Source organism: Arachis duranensis, chromosome 1 (genome assembly GCF_000817695.3).
Source record: "Arachis duranensis cultivar V14167 chromosome 1, aradu.V14167.gnm2.J7QH, whole genome shotgun sequence".
In the NCBI taxonomy this organism is placed as follows: Eukaryota; Viridiplantae; Streptophyta; class Magnoliopsida; order Fabales; family Fabaceae; genus Arachis; species Arachis duranensis.
The window spans coordinates 65,485,409-65,493,696 of NC_029772.3; positions in this window are offsets into that span (position 1 = coordinate 65,485,409).

Sequence of the window (8,288 nt, forward strand, 5' to 3'; positions counted from 1 at the left end):
ACAGCTGTAGTAGCAAGTGCACTAGGTCGTCCATGTAATACCTGAGCGAGTGAAGGTCGATCCCACGAAGTTGTGGTTTGAAGCAAACTATGGTTATCTTGCAGGTCTTAGTTTGAAAGATCAGAAGGTTGTTGGAAGAGTTGTCAAATTTGCATTAAAGGAATATTGTATGTAATATTCTATAAATAAAAAGGAATCAGTAATAGGGATATGTTGAAGGATTGGAGTTACTTCATCCTTCTGAATTAATTCTGGTATCACTATATTCTTTGCTGAGTGATCTCTTCAATGGAAGGTTGTAAGTGATTGGCACCTTTATTGAGAAGTTGTCAATACTCCTCCGAATCTGAACCCCAGGGTTAGTGTGGATCCAGCTTTGCTTGAAGGTAAAGTGCGTACAGTCCATTCTCCTTAATGATCCTACTCAAAACGCCACAAACAAGGTCAAATCTTCTGGATCAGAGAATGCTACATCATAAGGTTCTAGCCTCTACCATAGGGACCCTAATCTCCCCAAAATTGGCTGAATTGGTGTCTCAAAAAGTCTCCAACAAAGTCGTGGATTAGCCGTCTGAGAGATGTATGATTCAAGCTGGTAGTGCGTGCTTTCCACTGAAGTATTCACACAAACCCAAGTAGACGCGGGTGTTTGTCAGGCACGTTTGTCTTAATGTGATGAATAGAGCTGATTGTCAATGATCATCCTATCCACCATATTGAAGCATGAATATACATCTTAGAATTAATCTCAAATGGATCGAAGAAGAAACGGTAATATTTTTATTAATTCATAGGACTCAATAGAGCTCCTCCCCTCAACCTATGAGGTTTAGAAACTCTTACTGATGTAAAATACAAAGTAAAACTAAAAAATAATGGCTGTCTTTCAGATGTTGTTTGAATGATTATGTAAAAATAACTTTAAATACTAAACTGATGACTAGTAAGGGAAAAACAGACTATCTAGTGCTAAAATTTACTTCTGGGGCCCACTTGGTGACTGTTTGGGCGGAGCTTTGATGAGATCCACATGCTATGAGGCTTCTAGGGTGTTGAACGCTAGCTAGGGGGTCCTCTTTAGGCGTTTAGACGCTGGGCTCTATTCTTTGGCGCTGGATGGCAGAAAGGGGGCAAGAAGCTGGAGTTGGACGCCAGTTTTGGGCCTTGTAATCCAAAGCAAAGTATAGACTATTATATATTCAGAACGCTCTATTTAGACTTTTGTAGCTCCATAAAATCTCTTTTGAGTGCAGGTAGGTCAGATTCGGATAGCATCTACACTGCTTTCTCTGTCTCTGAATCAGACTTCTGCTCTAGCTCTTTAATTTCAGTCAGAAAATACCTGAAATTGTAAAAATACACAAAAACTCATAGTAGAATCCAAAAATGTGAATTTAACATTAAAACCTATAAAAAATTAATAAAAACTAAATAAAACATATTAAAAACTGTATGAGAATGATGCCAAAAAGCATATAAAATATCCGCTCATCAGCATGAAATGAATTAAAGATCAAAAGCAATTAAACTCAAGCAATTAATCAAAAGTAAAGGGAAATTCAATTGCTAATAAACCTCTTGGCAAGGATTGAGAGTCAAGGTTACCTATCCTAGCTATTGACCACAAACATATGATGATTATGAAGAGTTCCTATTTAGTCAAGCCTAACATCGAGGATAAGTAAAATAGACATAAGTGATTTCAATCCACAAGCCCTAGTCAACTCTATTAATGGAAGACTTAGAGTTAGTGGAAACCAAATCAACTAACTACTCTAATATATCAATCAAGAATGGACATCAATGACTCAAGGGTCACCAAGTCCTCAATTCCAAGCCAAGAGTGAGGAAAAACTAAGCAAAGATTAAGCCAAGCATTTTTATCAAACACTTGGTGTACATGAAAATAAAAGCATATTAAATTCCAATAATAATAAATTCTAAAACTACCAAATGCAAGAAAATAATAATAACAACTAAAGAAAGCAATAATAACATGGAAACATAAATTTGCATTAAATGAAATTAAAATTAACAATAGTGTTCCTAACATGAAAAGTGATATAAAAGAGAAATTAAGAAGACGAACTAAGAGAATTAAGACAATAAAGCATGAAAACATAAATGTAACTACATTAAAAGCAAGAATTAAAAACTGAAATTAAAGAAAATTAAACTAAGAAAATCTAAATTCTAGAGAGAAGGAGGAGCTTCTCTCTCTAGAAAACTAAAACATGACAAAACCTAAACTAAAATGCTCCCCCTTGCCTCCACTTAAATTATGGATGAAATAGCTTCAAAAATGAGTTGGGTTGGGTTTTGGAGGCCCAAAATTTGCAGCCAGCAAATTGCATTAATGAGGCACGTGCTGGCACCTGTGCGTATGCATAGATGTGTATGTACGCACACTTTCTGATTTTTCCACTTGTGCGTACGCACGAAGAGTTGTGCGTACGCATAATGATGACAAGTCATCATATACCCATTTCTCAAGCTAATTTCACTTGTTTTATTAATCTTTATGCACTTTCTTGCATCCTAAGTAAGTGATTTGGAGTGAAAATGTATAACTTCTTTAGATCAAGCAACTACCATTAAATTGATGCTAACTCATGAGGTTTAAGCTAAATTTAATTGAATTTTAATTGATTTATAAGCCTTGTGAATTTAGTGATACTTTGAGTGGTTGTTTTGGTTGATTGTAGGTGAAGAAAAGAAGAAAAGAGAAAGCGTGGCTTAAGAAAGCGTGACCCAAGGAGAAAAAGGCATGGCGCATAAATGAGGAGTGCAAGTATTGCCCTCCACAAGGGCACACTGCCCTCTAGGAGGGCAACATAAGGAAACAATGCTTGAGAGGCAACTCTGCCCTGCCCACGACAAGGGCAGAGCACAAAATTGTGCCTTGGATCAAAGAAGAGCAAAACCTTGCCCTGCCCTCCACAAGGGCAGTATCGGGCTCTCCAAAAGAAAAAATTCAAAGAAAAAGTTCACCATTGCTTGCCACAAGAGTCGAACACGAAACCCTGAGGAAACAAGAAACTAAGCCTCACTTTGGTGCCAAGAATATCAAAGTAAAGCCGAGGAAAAATAGTAGCGTGTGCATCGGCCAAGTCTCGAACACGGGACTTCAATTTGGAAACACTGCCCTGCCCTCCGCGAGGGCAGGGCAGCATTTTGTTGTGGCACGGCCAGCGGACCAAACTGGCGCACCAAGGCATCACTCGTTAGCACCAGCAGCACGCACAGGCACCAAAATGGCGCACCAGAAATTTCTGCCCTGCCCTCCACGAGGGCAGGGCAGCATCCTGCGCACCAAGCTCGCACACCACGCTCGCACCAAGGCCGCACGCATCAAATCCTGCCCTGCCCTCCATAAGGGCAGGGCAGCCTCCTGGAAGCAATCCTTCATGGGCTAAAATTGGATTAAAAATCCAATAAAGTTCATTCCTTCACCAAATCAAAAGCCCATCCAAATCCTAAGATCCAAGAATAGAAAGTGTATAAATAGGAGCTAGTTTGATGTAATTGGGACCTTTACCTTTTACTTTTACTTTTGAACTTTGAATTTTCCTTTGAACCTTTACTTTTATTTTGAGCTTTTAAACTTTCTCTTGGAGACTTCACTGAGATTTCAGAGAATTGGGGAGGAGAATTGATCTCTCTTCTTCCTCGTTCTTGCTTGAGCACTTTTATTTTTCTTGTTTGAGTTTTGGGTGTGAAGAATTGAAGAAATTCTGTCTCAATCTCCATTCAAAATCTCTTTAATTCCACTTTGCATAATTGAGTTTAATCACAATTCCTTTACTGCTTTTTCTTCAATTTCTGGTTAATTGCTTTGTGAACTTGGATCTGGGAAGGCAATTGAGATCTAGACTTTGCTATCTAGTCTCTTGAGTCCTGAGATCCCATTTTCCTTGTTGGTTCTTCTGTGAACCTCTGATTCAAGTTAATTCCCATTTCTGTTTGAATTCTAGTTGTTTCTAATTTAATTTCTGCTTATTTAATTGTTGCAATTTACTTTCCTTTGCTGAATTTCTGAATTCTCAATCCTCAACTCCCTTTTCCATTCAAGCAATTTATATTTCTTGCACTTTAAGTTACTGCAATTTACATTTCTTGCACTTTAAGTTTCAGTCATTTAATTTCTTGTCCTTTAATCACAAACATTTAATTACTTGATGTGATCCGGTACACTTGCCGGTGAGTTTTGTGTTGGATCGTTTTCCACACATCACATAACTTCACTCTTCCACCAATGTGTACGCACGCATACTTGTGCATGCACATACCTACTGAAAAGCTCCAAACAGAAATTGCATTTCTTCATGAATTCTCCACTTTTGCATGCTTTTTCTTCATTCCTACAATCCAATCTTTGCTTCACAATCCTGAAATCACTCAACAAACACATCAAGGCATCAAATGCAATTAAAGTAAATAAAATTTAGCAATTAAGGGCCTAAAAAGCATGTTTTCACTTTTGAGCACAATTTATGGAGAATTTACAAAACCAAGCTATTTCATTGAATATGTGTTTGAAAAGTTGATAAAATCCACTCAATTAGAGCAAATAAATACCATAAGTTCTGGATTCATCAATCATGCAAAAGCTAGAGTAGAAATCAGAAAAAAATGGAATGAAATACTGAAAAAGAAAAAGAGAGGGGGAATGAAACTCAACCACCTTAGTACTCATGGTTGCTTAGGCTGTGCTTCTGTGAAGATGATTCAACTTTCCTTGGTGCCATTGATGATAATAAAAACCTAGAGCTCACTCTGCAACACCAAACTTAAAAAGTTTGCTTGTCCTTAAGCAAAGAAAACTGAAAACATAAGGGAAAAGTGTTAAAAAGGGATGAAGAATTATGGCGTTCAACGCCAAGAATGGGCATTGAACGGATAAAGCAGACCAAAAATTGGTCTAGAGCTTCTCTTGAATGGGCGTAAGACGCTACAGTTGCTCCTTTTTTGGCGTTCAAGACTAGTAAGTACTTCTCAGTGGGCGTTGAATGCCTAGCTTCCTCCTTGTCTGGTATTCAACGCCAGCAAGGGGCTCTTCCCAGGGTGTTCTATTTTCCATCTCAAGCGTCTCTATCTTTGTTCTAAGTGCTACACATGATCACAAACATTTAAAAAAGCAAGAGAAAAACTATGAAAAATAAACTAAAATGAACTCAATTGAAAAGAACAAAAGAAAGAGAAACAAAAGTTCTCTACTCATGGTTGGGTTGCTGATGACTCTCATTCACTACACCCTTTTTAAATAATTAGTGAACGAGTGTTTTTGGCAAGCGCACCAAAATTATCGCCAAGTAATAACCCACAGTGGAGTGGGATCGTATCCACAGAGATTGGCAAACCCAAGTAGTTTTAATTGATTGATGAATTAGTCAAGCAGATCAATAATAGTGTGAAGTGCAGAATTGTAAATGGCATAAATATAAATGACTAGAATGTAAAGAAAAGTAGTAAAATGCAGGAATGGAAATTGCAGAATGTAAATTGCTGAATCATAAATGACTTGAATGTAAATGGGAATGGGGAATTGCTGAAAGGAAAATTAAGCTATAAAGAAATGGATATATAAGAATGAGGGAATTCCTTGAGATTGGGAGATGTTGCCTCTTTGGATCAAATCTAGCTTAGATCTTCTTCAATCATGCAACTCACTGACCTCTTGGCAATCATGATTGATTGAGCCCCAATCCCTTGGTGACTCAATCTCTCAGATCTTGATCAATAGCCAATTCCTTGGTCCAATTCCTTGGTCTAATTGCTCAAGAAGAGAGATATGTTTGGTCCCTGATTATACCACACACCCTTGTAGATCCAGGTAGAGGGGGGATTATATGTCACGTATCCTATCACCAAAACCCATAATCTACTCAAATATGAGAAGGGATTTCAAGCATGGTTTCATATTTCCTTTTCCAAGGTTCCCATGAAACCCAATTGTATTCAATCTCTTTCCCACGATAATTGAACACTAAGCATTAAGAACGAAATTCCTTCTAGCAAATCAAGAGAAGATGAAGAGAAGAAGAATTTCACTATTATCAATCCATGAAGTACAACAGAGCTCCCTCTCTCAATGAGAGGGAAGTTAGCTACTTATAGCATAGAAAGTACTCAAAAGTGGAATGTAAAAGTGGATCTAGAACTAACTGCTTAACCCCCTTTCTTCAGTACTCTTTTGGGGTATATATACTACTCCTAGTAAAAATAAAAGAATTACAAAAAGTGAAAAAAGGAAATTAAATTTTGGAGAGAAAGAAAGCACTCAATAAACGTGACCTCTTAGCTGGCGTGTGGCTGGCGCTTCTCAGGCGTGTCACATGCCCTTCAAAATGGGTTGGCGTGCCACGCTTAATCCCTCAGGTGGCACGCTCATCCCTCTTTCAACCTTGGCATGCCACACCTTCGAACTGAAGTGGCACGTCGAAGTGGAATTCTTGTGTTGGCGTGCCACGCCTTCGAGCTCAAGTGGGACGCCCTTTGATTTCTCCACTTTCCTTGCCTCTGGAAAATTGAACTGGCGTGCCACGCCTAAAGGTTGGCATGCCACGCCCTTGTTAGATGGATGGCACGCCCGATGTAATTGGCCTCTTCCACCATCTCTGGAATGTTATACCAGCGAGCCACGCCTGAAGGTTGGCATGCCACACCCATGATCTTGTCTTGTTCCAGGGGTTGGTGTGCCACGCCATGGCCTTCAAGTGGCACGCCAAAGTGACTTTTTGGAACTAGCGTGCCATGCCTTCGACACCAAGTGACACGCCCAGTTCTTGCTTGTGTTGTCTTGTGTATTGGCTTGCAACGCCTGGTTGCTCAAGTGGCATGCCTAAGTGAGGTTGAGAGGTTGGCGTGCCACGCCTTCGACTTCAAGTGGCACGCCCAGTCTTCCCTTGCCTTCAGCCCCTTCTTTGGATCATTGTACCAACGTGCCACGCCAAGTTGCTCAAGTGGCACACCCATGTATTTTTTCACTCTTCAAGCTTGGCGTGCCACGCCTGGGTCTTCAAGTGGCACGCCTGATGAGCGGATAATTTATACGCTTTTTGGCATTGTTTTTAGGTATTTTTTAGTAAGTTCAAGCTACTTTTAGGGATGTTTTCATTAGTTTTTATGTTAAATTCACATTTCTAGACTTTACTATGAGTTTGTGTGTTTTTCTGTAATTTCAGGTAATTTCTGGTTGAAATTGAGGGACTTGAGCAAAACTCTAAAAAAGGAGGCTGACAAAGGACTGCTGATGCTGTTGGAATCTGACCTCCCTGCACTCAAAATGGATTTTCTGAAGCTACAGAACCTTAAATGGCGCGCTCTCAATGGCGTTGGAAAGTAGACATCTAGAGCTTTTCAGCAATATATAATAGTCTATACTTTATTCGGGAATTGACGACATAAAGTGGCGCTCAACGCCAAGTACATGCTGCTGTCTGGAGTCAAATGCCAGAAACACGTCACAACCCGGAGTTGAACGCCAGAAACATGCTATAACTCGTCGTTCAACTCCAATAAAAGCCTCAGCTCATGGATAGATCAAGCTCAGCCCAAACATATACCAAGTGGGCCCTAGAAGTGGATTTATGCATCAATTACTTACTCATGTAAACCCTAGTAGCTAGTCTAGTATAAATAGGATAATTTACTATTGTATTAGACATCTTTGGTCTCAGTTTTGTTTTATTCTTCATCTTAGGAGACTATTGATCACGTTTTGGGGGCTGGCCATTTGGCCATGCCTGAACCTTTCACTTATGTATTTTCAACGGTGGAGTTTCTACATACCATAGATTAAGGGTGTGGAGCTCTGCTATACCTTAAGTTTCAATACAATTACTATTATTTTCTATTCAATTCTCTTTTATTCTTATTCCAAGATATACGTTGCACTTCAACTTGATGAATGTGATGATCCGTGACACTCATCATCATTCTCACCTATGAACGCACGTGATTAACAACCACTTCCATTCTACCTTAGGCCGGGCGCATATCTCTTAGATTCCCCAACAGAATCTTCGTGGTATAAGCTAGATAGATGGCGGAATTCATGGGAATCCGAAAAGTCTACCCATGTCTGTGGTATTCCGAGTAGGATTCCGGAAATCTGGAAAGTCTAACCTTCTCTGTGGTATTCCGAGTAGGATTCCGGTATTGAATGACTGTGACGAGCTTCAAACTCCTGAAGGCTGGGCGTTAGTGACAGACGCAAAAGAATCAAGGGATTCTATTCCAACCTGATTGAGAACCGACAGATGATTAGCCGTGCTGTGACAGAGCAT